Source organism: Mobula birostris, chromosome 10, assembly GCF_030028105.1.
Source record: "Mobula birostris isolate sMobBir1 chromosome 10, sMobBir1.hap1, whole genome shotgun sequence".
Classification (NCBI taxonomy): domain Eukaryota; kingdom Metazoa; phylum Chordata; class Chondrichthyes; order Myliobatiformes; family Myliobatidae; genus Mobula; species Mobula birostris.
Genome location: NC_092379.1, coordinates 118,341,776 through 118,354,968, shown reverse-complemented (window position 1 = coordinate 118,354,968; position 13,193 = coordinate 118,341,776). Strand labels below are relative to the sequence as shown.

At 42.6% G+C, this 13,193-nt stretch overlaps 1 long non-coding RNA gene across 1 annotated transcript in view; it reads left to right on the top strand.

Annotated features, from left to right (window-relative positions):
- The first annotated feature begins 9,680 nt into the window (after positions 1–9,680).
- The window catches only part of LOC140204272 (uncharacterized), a 31,081-nt gene continuing 27,568 nt past the window's right edge, over positions 9,681–13,193 (top strand). The window contains exon 1 of the long non-coding RNA XR_011887571.1: positions 9,681–9,860. This is a non-coding gene — a long non-coding RNA (uncharacterized lncRNA). The remainder of the gene's footprint in view (positions 9,861–13,193) is intronic.

Here is a 13,193-nt window from a genome sequence, read left to right as displayed (position 1 = left end):
ATCCAAAAAGACCGCTGGATGTAACAGCTGGGAGAGGTGGTTCAACTGAGTACTAAGCAAAAGGGGATGAGTGCTTTGGAACTGCTGACATGTCAGGTTTTGAATTTTTACTTTTTCATTCTTTACAGTTTTCCCTGCGTTTGGGCTCTACTGTGAAAAAGGGAGCGTGTGCTTCACAAATAAAAATTCTCAGTTAAATTAATCAAAATCTCTGGTTGTGATACTCATTTGTGTGAACAAAGGATAGAGGGGCTGAACACTTTTACAATGCACTGCGTACTGCGAATCATGAAGAGGGATAATAAATAAGCCGTGAATTAATGGTGGAAAAGAGTCGATGGGCCGAATAGCGTAATTCTGCTGCTAAGTCTTATGGTCTTATGGACTTATGGATAAACTGGATGTTAGCAGGCAAAGATTTCTCGAGTGTTTTCAAAAGCATTGATCTATTTGATCTGCCTATTTATGATTTTCATGTATCAATTGTGACTTTTAGAATACATTGTAAATTTCAGTGGTACCTTTGAAATAATAAAACTTGTAGTTCAACTATTGTAATTTTATAAAATATTGTAGAATAAATTCTTGCATTGATGGAACAACAAACTGAGTAACCACACTTTGGCATATATTGGAATTTTGAACGGGACATCATGAGACCTCGCCTTACCTCTTCAGTAGTTAATATACAACTAAAGAGAGAGACATGGCCTAAAATTGAACAATAGATGAAAAGGTGTTTTGTCTCTGACACATATGTAGAATTACTCATTCAAGTCACCTCCATTTAAATGCAGATCTTATAGATCCTTTTTCATAGAGATGAACAACATAGAAACAAGCCGCATCTACCCAATGTGTCTACACTGGCCATCATGCCTGTCTATAAAAATCTCACTTGTCTGCATTAACTTCATCTGACCATAAGACATGGGAGCAGAAGTAGGCTATTCAGCCCATCGGGTCTGCTCTGCCATTTGATCGTGGGCTGATCCATTTCCTCTCAACCCCATTCCTCTGCCTTTTCCCCGTAACATTTCACACCCTGACCTATCAAGAATCTATCAACCACCTCCTTAAGTACACCCAATCACCTGGTCTCCACAGTCACCTGAGGCAATAAATTCCACAGATTCATCACCTTCTGGTTAACGAAATTCTTCCTTATCTCTGCTGTAAATAGACGTCCTCTATTCTGAGGTTGTGCCCTCTGGTCCTAGACTCCTCCACTAAAGGGAACATCCTCTCCACATCCACTCCATCTAGCCCTTTCAACACTTGATAAGTTTCAATGAGATTCCACCCCCACCCCCACACACACACACATATTCTTCTAACTTCCAGCAATTACAGCTAAAGCCATCAAATACTCCTCATATGATAAGTCTTTCATTCCCGGAATCGATTTCGTAAATCTCTTTTGAACCCTCTCCAATGTCAGCACATCCTTTCTTAGATAAGGGCCCCAAAACTGCTCACAATACTCCAAATGAGGCCTCACCAGTGCATTATAAAGCATTACATCCTTGTTTTCATATTCTAGTCCTCTCAAAGTGAATGCTAACACTGCATTTGTCTTCCTCACGATCGACTCAACCTACAAGCTAACCTTTAGGGAATCCTGCACAAAGATTTATGGATTTTCTTCCTGTTTAAAAATTAGTCTACGCTTTTATTCTTTTCACCAAAGTGCATGACCATACACTTCCTGACACTGTATTCCATCTTCCACTACTTTGCCATACTCCTAATCTGTCTAAGTCCTTCTGCAGCCTCCTTGTTTGCTCAACACTACCTGCCCCTCCACTTACCTTTGTATTATTTGCAAACTTGTCGACAAAGCCATCAATTTTGTCATCCAGCTCACTGACAGACAACATAAAAAGAAGCTGTCCCAACACTGTCCCCTATGAAACGCCACTAGTCACTTGCAGCCAATCAGAACAGGTTCCCTGTAATCCCACACTTTCTGTCCTGCCAATCAGCCAATGCTATATCCATGCTAGTAGAATTCCTGTAATATGAGTTCTTATATTGTTAAGCAGTGTCATGTGCAGCACCTTATCAAAAGTAAGTACACAACATCCACTTATTCTCCTTTGTCTGTCCTGCTTGTTATTTCCTCAAGATATCCCAACAGATTTGTTGGGCAAGATTTTCCTTTAAGGAAACCATGCTGACTTTCATGTACCTCCAATTACCCTGAAACCTCATCCTTAACAATCAATTCCAGCATCTTCCCAACTATGAAGTAAGGCTATCTTCTACCTCTCTCCCTTCTTGAAGAGTGGAGTGTCACTTGCAATTTTTCAGTATTCACGGACATTGCCAGCATCTATTGATTCTTGAAAGATCATTATTAATGCCTCCACAATCTCTTTCAGAACCCTGGGGTGTAGTCCATTTGGTCCAAGTGAATTATCTACCTTCAGACCTTTTAGTTTCCAAAGCACCTTTTCCCTAGTAATAGCAAATGCACTCACTTCTGCCCCCTGACACTCTTGAACTTCCAGCATACTGCTAGTGACTGATGCAAAATACATGCTCAGTTCATCCGCCAGTTCCTTGTCTCCCGCTTACGATCTATCCAATGTCATTTTCCAGTGAAATGATACTGTATCTACGTTCAGCTCTCTTTTACTTCTTATATATCTGGAAAAACTTTTGGTAACCTTTTTGATATTATTGGCTAGCTTACCTTCATCTTGTCCCTCCCTACGGCTTTTTCATAGAAACATAGAAAATAGGGGCAGGAGTAGGCCATTCGGCCCTTCGAGCCTGCACTGCCATTCAGTATGATCATGGCTGATCATCCAACTCACAACACTGTACCAGCCTTCTCTCCATACCCCCTGATCCCTTTAGCCACAAGGGCCATATCTAACTCCTTCTTAAATAGCCAATGAACTGGCCTCAACTGTTTCCTGTGGCAGAGAATTCCACAGATTCACCACTCTCTGTGTGAAGAAGTTTTTCCTAATCTCGGTCCTAAAAGGCTTCCCTTTTATCCTCAAACTGTGACCCCTCTTTCTGACTTCCCCAACATCGCGAACAATCTTCCTGCATCTAGCCTGTCCAATTCCTTTAGGATTTTATATGTTTCAATCAGATCCCCCCTCAATCTTCTAAATTCCAACAAGTATAAGCCTCGTTCATCCAGTCTTTCATCATATGAAAGTCCTGCCATCCCAGGAATCAATCTGGTGAACCTTCTTTATACTCCCTTTATGGCAAGGATGTCTTTCCTCAGACTAGGGGACCAAAACTGCACACAATACTCCAGGTGTGGTCTCACCAAGGCCTTGTACAACTGCAGTAGTACCTCCCTGCTCCTGTACTCGAATTCTCTTGCTATAAATGCCAGCATACCATTCACCTTTTTCACCGCCTGCTGTACCTGCATGCCCACTTTCAATGACTGGTGTATAATGACACCCAGGTCTCGTTGCACCTCCCCTTTTCCTAATCGGCCACCATTCAGATAATAATCTATTTTCTTGTTTTTGCCACCAAAGTGGATGACTTCACATTTATCCACATTAATTTGCATCTGCCATGAATTTGCCCACTCACCTAACCTATCCAAGTCACCCTGCATCCTCTTAGCATCCTCCTCACAGCTAACACTGCCGCCCAGCTTCATGTCATCCGCAAACTTGGAGATGCTGCATTTAATTCCCTCATTCAAGTCATTAATATATATTGTAAACAACTGGGGTCCCAGCACTGAGCCTTGCGGTACCCCACTAGTCACTGCCTGCCATTCTGAAAAGGTCCCGTTTATTCCCACTCTTTGCTTCCTGTCTGCTAACCAACTCTCCACCCACACCAATACCTTACCCGCAATACCGTGTGCTTTAAGTTTGCACACTAATCTCCTGTGTGGGACCTTGTCAAAAGCCTTTTGAAAATCCAAATATATCACATCCACTGGTTCTCCCCTATCCACTCTACTAGTTACAGCCTCAAAAAATTCTATGAGATTCGTCAGACATGATTTTCCTTTCACAAATCCATGCTGACTTTGTCCGATGATTTCACTGCTTTCCAAATGTGCTGTTATCACATCTTTGATAACTGACTCTAGCAGTTTCCCTACCACCGATGTTAGGCTAACCGGTCTATAATTCCCTGGTTTCTCTCTCCCTCCTTTTTTAAAAAGTGGGGTTACATTAGCCACCCTCCAATCCTCAGGAACTAGTCCAGAATCTAAAGAGTTTTGAAAAATTATCACCAATGCATCCACTATTTCTTGGGCTACTTCCTTAAGCACTCTGGGATGCAGACCATTTGGCCCTGGGGATTTATCTGCCTTTAATCCCTTCAATTTACCTAACACCACTTCCCTACTAACATGTATTTCGCTCAGTTCCTCCATCTCACTGGACCCTCTGTCCCCTACTATTTCCGGAAGATTATTTATGTCCTCCTTAGTGAAGACAGAACCAAAGTAATTATTCAATTGGTCTGCCATGTCCTTGCTCCCCATAATCAATTCACCTGTTTCTGTCTGTAGGGGATCTACATTTGTCTTAACCAATCTTTTTCTTTTCACATATCTATAAAAGCTTTTACAGTCAGTTTTTATGTTCCCTGCCAGTTTTCTCTCATAATCTTTTTTCCCCTTCCTAATTAAGCCCTTTGTCCTCCTCTGCTGAACTCTGAATTTCTCCCAGTCCTTAGGTGAGCCACTTTTTTTGGCTAATTTGTATGCTTCTTCTTTGGAATTGATACTATCCCTAATTTCCCTTGTCAGCCACGGGTGCACTACCTTCCTTGATTTATTCTTTTGCCAAGCTGGGATGAACAATTGTTGTAGTTCATCCATGCGATCTTTAAATGCTTGCCATTGCATATCCACCGTCAACCCTTTAAGTGCCATTTGCCAGTCTATCTTAGCTAATTCACGTCTCATACCTTCAAAGTTACCCTTCTTTAAGTTCAGAACCTTTGTTTCTGAATTAACTATGTCACTCTCCATCTTAATGAAGAATTCCACCATATTATGGTCACTCTTACCCAAGGGCCTTCTCACGACCAGCTTGCTAATTAACCCTTCCTCATTGCTCAATACCCAGTCTAGAATAGCCTGCTCCCTAGTTGGTTCCTCAACTTGTTGGTTCAAAAAACCATCCCGCATACATTCCAAGAAATCCTTTTCCTCAGCACCCTTACCAATTCGGTTCACCCAATCTACATGTAGATTAAAGTCACCCATTATAACTGCTGTTCCTTTATTGCACACATTTCTAATTTCCTGTTTAATACCATCCCCAACCTTACTACTACTGTTAGGGGCCTGTACACAACTCCCACCAGCGTTTTCTGCCCCTTAGTGTTATGCAGCTCTACCCATATCGATTCCACACCCTCCCGGCTAATGTCCTTCCTTTCTATTGTGTTAATCTCCTCTCTAACCAGCAACGTCACCCAACCTCCTTTTCTTTCATGTCTAGCCCTCCTGAATATTGAATATTCCTGAATGTTGAGCTCCCATCCTTGGTCACCCTGGAGCTATGTCTCTGTGATCCCAACTATATCATATTCATTAATAACAATCTGCACTTTTAATTCATCCACCTTGTTACGAATGCTCCTTGCATTGACACACAAAGCCTTCAGGCGTGCTTTTACAACTCTCTTAGCCATTATACAATTATGTTGAAAAGTGGTCCTTTTTGATGTTTGTCCTGGATTTGTCGGCCTGCCACTTTTACTTTTCTCCTTACTACTTTTTGCTTCTATCCTCATTTTACACCCCTCTGTCTCTCTGCACTGGTTCCCACCACTCTGTTGTGAACTAACCTCCTCTCGCCTGCCTCTTTAATTTTATTCCCACCTTCCAACGATTCTAGTTTAAAGTCACCTCAGTAGCCCTCGCTAATCTCCCTGCCAGGATATTGGTCCCCCTAGGATTCAAGTGTAACCCGTCCTTTTTGTACAGGTCACGCCTGCGCCAAAAGAGGTCCCAATGATCCAAAAACTTGAATCCCTGCCCCCTGTTCCAATCCCTCAGCCACGCATTTATCCTCCACCTCATTGCATTCCTACTCTCACTTTCAGTTGCCCTTGTTAGTTTTTAAAAGCTTCCCAATTGTCCTATTCCCACTTCCCACTAATTTTTGCTCTTCTATTATGTGCCATGTCTTTTGCGTTTATGTTGGCTTTGACTTCCCTTGCCCCTATGGTTGTGTTATCCTGCCTTTAGAATACTTCTTCTTCTTGGGGATGTATCTATCCTGCACCTTCTGAAATGATCCTGGAAACTCCAGCTATTGCAGCTTTATTGTCATCCCTGCTAATGTCCATTTCAATCAACTCCCTCATGCCTCTGTAATTTTCTTTAGTCCACTGTAATACGGAAACATTCGACTTTAGCTTCTTGCTCTCAGATTGCAGGGTGAATTCTATCATATTATGATCATCGTCTCCTGAGGGTTCCTTTACCTTAAGGTCCTTAATCAAACCCTGTTCATTACACAACAGCCAATCCAAAATAGCTGATTCCCTAGTGGGCTCAACCACAAGCTGCTCTAGAAAAGCATCCTCTTAGATATTCTGCAAATATTCTCTCTTGAGATCCAAAATTAGCATCACCCTGATTTTCCCAATCTACCTGAATATTTAAATCCCCTAAGATTATTGTAACTTTGCTCTTAAAACATGCATTTTCTATCTCCCGTTGTAATTTGTAGCTCCCATCCTAGCTACTATTTGGAGACCTGTACATAACTTCCATCAGGGTCTTTTTACCCTTTCAGTTCCTTAACCTTACCCACAATGACTCTATATCTTCCTATCCGATGTAAACTTTTTCTAAGGATTTGATTTCATTTTTACCAATTGAGCCACTCCGCTGCCTCTGCCTACCTGCCGGTCCTTTGGAACAATGTGTATCTTTGGATCTTAAGCTCTCGACTTCAACCTTCTTTCAGCCACGACTCAGAGATGCTGATAACGTCATACCTGCCAATCTCTAACTGCACTACAAGATCATCGACCTTATTTAATATACTGTGTGTATTCAAATATAACACCTTCAAGTCAAGTCAAGTCAAGTCTTGAACTGACTTGACTTGATTTGTTGCTGATAGCGTCATACCTGCCAATCTTTAACTGCACTACAAAATCATCGACCTTATTTCGTATACTGTGTGTATTCAAATCTAACGTTTTCAAGTCAAGTCTTGAATTGACTTGATTTGACTTGTTGCTGATAACGTCATACTTGCCAATCTCTAACTGTACTACAAGATCATCTACCTTATTCCATATACAGTGTGTATTCAAGTATAACACCTTCAGTCCTGTATTCATCGCTCTTTTTGATTTTGCCCCCCCCCCCCCGGTTACACTACAACTGATGCCACTGACTGTAATTTCACCCAATCATCTGCTTATCTTTCCAGTCAGTCTCTTGACTGAATTTGTTTGTATACCAACTGGCCCATCCTCAGCCCTATCACTCGGTTTCCCACCCCTTTGTCAAATTAGTTTAAACTTTCCCAAAAGTTCCAGCAAGCCTGCCTACAAGAGTATTGGCTCCCTTTGGATTCAGGTGTAACCCTTCCCTTTTGTACAGATCATACCTTCCCCAGAAGAGATCCCAACGATCCAGAAATCTGAAACCCTGCCCCCTGCACCAGTTAATCAGCCACACATTCATCTGCCAAATCATCCTATTCTTGCCCTCATGTGGCACATGGCACAGGCAGCAATCCAGAGATTACTACCCTGGAGGTCCTGCTTTTCAGTTTTCTACCTAGCTCCCTAAATTCTCTACTCAGGACCTCCTCCTTTTCCCTATTTATGCCATTGGTGGCAATATGTATGAAGACTTCTGGCTGCTCGCCCCTCCCGTTCATAATGCCGTGGCTGTGACCAAGATATCCCTGACTCTGGCACCTGGGAGGCAACATACCAACTGAGTGTCTATTGCATCCACAGAATTTCATGTCTGCTCGTCTAGCTATGGGATTTCCCATCACCACCGCAGTCCTCTTCTCTCCACTTCCTTTCCGAGCCACAGCACCAGAGACCCTCCGCTTCCCCTCCCCCACCACCCCCAACAGTGTCCTAAGTGGTATGCTTATTATTGAGGGGAACGGCACAGGGATACTCTACACTGGCTGCCCATTTCCTTTTCTTCTTCTGACAGACACCCAGGTACCTGCCTCCTGCAACTTAGAGGTGACTACCTCCCCATAGCTCCTATCTGTAACTTCCTCAATTTCCCATGTGAGCTGAAGGTCATCAAGCTGTCAGCTCCAGCTCCATAATATGTTTTCTGAGGAGTTGCCGCTCGGTATACCGGATTATCCAGGTTATCCACCTGGTTATCCAGGGGGCTAGAGGCCTCCCAGAATTCCCACGTCTCACAAAAGGAACACACAACACAGGCCCTGGAACCATTCTCACAGTCTAACTATGTACTAACAGACAAAGTATGAAGAATGAAGAAGAAACTTACCAGATATGTACCTTGCCAAAGTCTGTTCTCATTGAAACCTTATGAGCTAAAGCCTCCTCACTCTAACACTGGTCTGCTCCAACAATGGCCACTCTGTTTGTCTCTGCCTTATTTTTATTTATCATTGCTATTGAATCACTATTTGATTGGGCCACCAGAAAATGCTGAAAGTTCATGAACGCTCCTTTTTAGATCTCACTCACAGACCTGTGAATTGCCTCTTCTTTCTCTCTCGCTCCTGAAAATTCCATATCCCACTATGCCTTGCTCATTCAAGTACTTGTCACAACACCTCTTAAATGTTGTAATTGTTTCTGCCTGCCTCCACCCCTTCATTGGCAGCTCATTCCAGTTACCAAATGCACTTTGTGTGAAAACTCCAGCCCTCAGATCGCCAAGAAATTTCTTCTCTCTCACCTTAAACCAGGGGTTTGCAACCTGGGGTCCATGAACCCCTTGCTTAATGGTTTTGGTTGGCAACCACTCCCTTAAACTTAAGCCCTTACACACCATTACTGTCAGAAATGGGCACTGGCTGTCTACACTATCATGAATTGATATAGCTTTATCATATCTCTTAGCTTCCTTTGTTCCAGAGGTAAAAAAACAAGCCTATCCTCCAGGCCTCCAGGCAACCTCCTTGTGAAACTGTCTGACAGACCGTCAATAAAACGAGCTGTTACACCATCAGTTGGAATCCCAATATATGTCGATGTCACTCAGACATACGTTGCTTATGGTATCAACAGACACAAATTTACAAATGCCACTCATGAGGTCACATAGGTCGATCTGTTTTTATTTTGTTCCCAGGGAACTGGAATCTCAGACCCAATTTGAACTAATCTATCTTGTCCAAGGCAACTGGCCAATCTGTCTTAATGTTCAGGATGTATGATGCTCAATGTGAAGGGGCTAAGGCATGTTTGAAAGTGAATGATATAAGTCAATTTTCCATCTGATAAGGGAATATTTGGTACAGAGTGAGAGAATGTCTTATTTCCCACGAAGTCATCACTGGATCAAAGCTGTATCATGGGAAGAACCTCTTGAATAATCTTAAATTGGAATAAAAGAACACTGGAGCTGTGTTCGTAGAAGTAAATATTATGAAAACAGAGCCTGTCAGACCTAATGGTCATTGAACATATTTGTGGCTTTTAAACGAAGATTGACCATGTTGCATTATTTAATTAGTAAGACACCAATAGAAGCCATTCATAACAAAGCCAAGCTTAGTAGGCAGAGAGTGAAGCTACTGCCTCACAAAGTCAGGGACTCGGGATCAATTTTGACCTCAGGTGCCATTGAGTTCAAATGGGTGCCCGTGGATACGTGTGTGAGATGATGGTGGGTTAACTGGCCACTGTAAATTGCATCTTGTGTGCAGGTGAGTTGTAGAATCAGGCAAGAATTGATAAGAATGTGGGGAGAATAAAATGTATGATTGATGTAGGATGTAAATCAGATAAAAAATGGGATGCCAGTCTAAACTTGGTGGACTAAAGGAACAGTTTCTATGATGCTGTCACTCTCTGACTCTGTGAGGGTGGGAAATCTATTCTGTGTCATGTATTAGAAGTATTCCATGGTAATTTTCAAGTGTGGCCCTCACTGCCATATTGTAGGCAGGGCTGTGAAAAATTGTACTGCAACTTTCCAATCATATGTCAACATTTTGTAGGCACAGTTAGTATTGTTGGAGCACTTTTTATATGTATCTGAACACCTTGCTAAAGTGGAAGAGCAGACTTTAACAGGGTTTCTTTTACTTCCTACCCCTGGCTTTTACCCTTACAGGAAAATGTTGGTGTTGAAATGTTGTTACTTCTCCTTTGAAGCTTCCCACTGAGCAGATGTAGCATGCCTGCAAGAAGATGCTCCCAAAGTATCTTTGCCAAGTCCTCCTTTATGTGAATGCAATTGGTCTTGTGTCAATTTAAAACCTTAATTACTGGTCTATCCCTGACATTTTTCATAATCAGTTTAAAATATATAGAATTATGACCATGAGACAGAAGAGTGGAATTAGTCCATTCAGCCCATCAAGTCTGCTCTGCTATCCCCTCTTGGCTGATTCATTATCCCTCTCAACCCTATTCTCCTGCCTTTTCCCTGTAACCTTTGATGTCTTTACTAATCAAGGAACTATCAACCTCTGCTTTAAATATACCCAATGACTTGGCAGTGGCAATGAATTCTACAGATTCACCACCCTCTGGCTAAAGAAATTCCTCCTCATCTCTGTTCTGAAGGGACGTCCACCCATTCTGAGTCTGTGTCCTTTAGTTCTAGACTCCCCCACTATAGTTTCCTATCCACATCCTCTCTATTTAGGCCTTTCAATATTCAAATGGCTTCATCGAGAACCCCCCCTAATTCTAAACTCCAGCGAGTACAGGCTCAGAGTCATCAAATGCACCTCACATATTAATGATTCCTGGGATCATTCTCATGAACCTCCTCTGGGCATATAGTAACTATCACCAAAAGGCCAGCGACACTTGTTAATCTTTCTATGTGTGGTATCCAGAAGCTCCCTTGGACATGGTTCCAAAATATTCCTATGCATCTGAGCCTTGGACGATATGGCACTTTCAATTTTATATTTTGGGAAATTGAAATTCCCCCAGTAGATAACCCTATTTTTATTTAATCTCTCTGATACCTGTTCCTCTTTTGGGATGTCTGGAATGGACCCTCAACAAAGAGACGCCATTTTGGTTTTGAATCTCTACCCGGATGGTCCTGTTTGAGAAGCCTTCTCAGATACTCATTCTGTTCCTATGTCCTAAGGACTTATGGTCTTAAAGTAGATGTAATTGAGCTTTGAATTCCCTTGATGGTCACCTACTTGCTTATTCTCCCTACGGAACTTGCTAACATCTTTCTTCTTTAAGTGCTCGTACCTCAACATCTGAGCCAAGTACCCTGAGCCCCTCCCCTGCCAGTCTGGTACGACTCTTCTCCAGCAAAACTAGGAAACTTCCCAGCCTATTCTGTTTTCACAAATCTGATATATTAAATCACAGCAAAGCAGTGACCTCTGCCAGCATTACTGAGGATTGTGTATGAATGTATTGTATCAAATCAAACAACTAATAACATTGGAATAAAAACAGAACACATCAGATGACAGCGATGGATTTAAGAAGCAGAATTAACTCTGTTAACTTAAAAATTTAATGGTGTTTCATTCCAGATTTCCTTAATTAACTGAGGGCCCAGGTGTCCTGCAATGAAGCCTGAGGATAGAGGCCCAGTGTCCACGAGTCTGAGAATCCAGGATGGAGGCCTGGAGGCCCTGAGGCCTGGAGGCAGCCTGTCCTGTGGTTGGAGGCCTGTCTTGGTGTGTGAGTGGGTGGGTGGACAGGATGAGAAAGGGGCTTGGTTTGCAGTTGGGGTCTTGTTTTGTTTTTGCCGCTTGAGTTGATCTGTGGGCATGCTATGTTGGTGTTGGAATCTGTGGCGACACTTGCAGGCTCACCACAGCATATCCTTGTTGCTGGTTAACTCAAATAATGCATTTCACTGTATGTTTCGATATACGTGCGATACATAAATATGAATCTGAATTTATATGTATGGGAAAATTTGAATACAGTAGAATAAGCCGGTTATGATTGTGATTGGTTTGGTTTATTCAGTGCACATTGATTGCTAAGATATTATTTGTTCCTCATTAAGGATTTCCTGTAGTCTATAGATGAAACCAAATGTCGCGTGGCCAAGTGGTTAAGCCGTTCGTCTAGTGATTCAAAGGTCGCTAGTTTGAGCCTTGGCTGAAGCTACGTGTTGTGTCCCTAAGCAAGGCACTTAACCACACATTGCTCTGCGACGACACTGGTGCCAAGCTGTATGGGTCCTAATGCCCTTCCCTTGGACAATATCGGTGTCGTGCAGAGGGGAGACTTGCAGCATGGGCAACTGCTGGTCTTCCATACAACCTTGCCCAGGCCTGCGCCCTGGAAACCTTCCAAGGTGCAAATCCATGGTCTCACAAGACTAATGGATGTCTATATATAAGAATAGATGGATTCAAATAGAATCAAGGACACTGATGCACTCAGGTTAAATATTCAATGTTTTCTCTCATGTGTGAAAAAGAAATAGAAACAATCCCAGAAAGACTCATATCAAACTCAAGCTCAGAGGGAGAGCAAAGTAATATGAACACACATTTATCATCCTTTGATAGTATTGGAGTTATTACTTACTTACTGCCTGTTATGCTGCTGGCGTTTGGGGCAACAATGAAGGCCCTCCTTTTCCGTCTGTCCTTGGCCATCTTCGCCATTGTGCCTCAGGTGTGATTCAGGGTCCTCATTTCTGCCTCTACGTTACGGTGCCAGTTTGTCTTTGGTCTCCCGAGTTTCCTCTGCCCTTCAGGGGTCTAGTGAAGTTCTGTCTTGATGATGGATGGGGTTGACCTGCCTCTCTTCCCATCATGTGGCCAATTCATCTCCAACGTTTCCTAATGAAGATTGTGGCCATGTCTCCCTGATGACACTGAAGGAATAGGATGTGGTTGGAGATCTTTCTTGGCCAGAAGATATGGATCGCAGTGTGAAATGATGACAGCTTGGCAAGGTTGCTCTCTGTCATCAGCCAGTACTCTGACCTGTACAGGAGTGTGGACAGAACACAACACTGGCATAGTTTCACCTTGGTGTACTTGGTTGATCCCTTTATGTGGATTGGTTTCCACTTCAGCAAGCCCTTC